General features: G+C 59.1%; 1 protein-coding gene across 2 annotated transcripts in view; it reads right to left on the reverse strand.

Annotated features, from left to right (window-relative positions):
- The window catches only part of Crem (cAMP responsive element modulator), a 71,335-nt gene extending 71,041 nt beyond the window's left edge, over positions 1-294 (reverse strand). For both annotated transcript variants that reach the window (XM_026783106.1, XM_005354770.3), the window contains exon 1: positions 103-294. The gene's annotated coding sequence lies outside the window, so the exon portion shown is untranslated. The remainder of the gene's footprint in view (positions 1-102) is intronic.
- Between the last annotated feature and the right edge of the window lie 1,043 nt (positions 295-1,337).

Here is a 1,337-nt window from a genome sequence, read left to right on the forward strand (position 1 = left end):
GGGCAGGGCCGGGCAGGGCAGGGCCGGGCCGGGCGGAAGGCCCCGTCCCGAGCAGCCGCCGCCCGGCGGCGGGCTGTGATGCGAGGCTGGCGCGCCACTTACCCGCCGCGAAGGGTTTACGTAGCGGGCTCGTCACTGATTACGACGGGAGGAGGTGGGGACGCAGAGCTCGACGGCCGCCGCCCAGGCAACCCGGCGACGGCGGCCCCACGTCGCACCACGTCAGCTCTGATGCGGTCGTCGCGGCCTCTCCGCCGACGCGAACAGAAAGTAGAGCGAGCAGCCGACCGCACTGGGGCCTCGGGGCCTCCGGCCCCGCCCTCCTCTCCCCTCCCACACGCCCACCGCCTCCGAAGCGGGCGGAGGAGGAAAAAAGTCGCAGGCTCGAACTCTGCCCCCTGCTGGCCGTCAGCGGGATTGCAGAGCTGACAACCCAACAATTAAATAGAACGGGGGGAACGGGCGGGGCGGGGCCTTGGTGGGTGGGGTTAACGCTTGGGGGCGGGGCTACTGAAGCGTTAGTCCGGTGGAGCCGAATACTAAGAGGGGGCTAAGGGATGGGGTAGGAAACCGGAAGCAACCTCCTCTGCGCGTGCGCCTTAAAGTGCTTTATGTTCCAACTCCTTCCGCGACGGCGTCAATGCTATCTAGGATGACTCCATTCCCCAGCCTCAGCTCCCAAGTGTGGGGGTCTCCGTCCCTGCCGGAGGTGCGTGCTCGTAACTATGTCCTCCCGGACACCCTGGCTTCAAGAGCGCCCCCCCTTGGCGGTGTCCGTGGTTCTGGAGCACGCCGCTAGGCCTGGGGCCTACTCGGACAGGGTCCTTATTTCTAACCCTGCTGTCTCCCGGGAGAACTTGTTCCCGTCAGTGTCTCAAAAAGCTACAGATCTTAGGCAGACGTGGGGCAGAAGAAAGAAAGACGTCTTGTAAAAGGCAGGATTTTTTTTTAGAGCCTGTTATAATGCAGTTTCGGTTTCATTCAGATGGGAACCGTGAGATTTTGAATAATGCCTGTAAAGCAGTCACCTGTAATTACTACCTTTCTAAACCCTCGTCTTACACTATGCCCTCCTGGAGGGTCTGCTTCTCTGAAGACAGGGCCTTTTTTAAAACTAAGTCACTATAAGATCCTAAACAAACTGAGCAAACACTCTTTCAAAAGTGCTGTAGAGCAGGGTTGTAACTGGGAGTCACAGCACTTCTCTAGGTCGCCAAACTCAAGAATCAGCACTTGAGGCAGGGGCTGGCCACTCTCTGAGGACAACCTGGTCTACAGAGCAAGTTCCAGAACAACCAGGACTGCACTGAGAAACACTTGTCTCGAAAAACCAAAAA

Source organism: Microtus ochrogaster, chromosome 16 (assembly GCF_000317375.1).
Source record: "Microtus ochrogaster isolate Prairie Vole_2 chromosome 16, MicOch1.0, whole genome shotgun sequence".
Classification (NCBI taxonomy): domain Eukaryota; kingdom Metazoa; phylum Chordata; class Mammalia; order Rodentia; family Cricetidae; genus Microtus; species Microtus ochrogaster.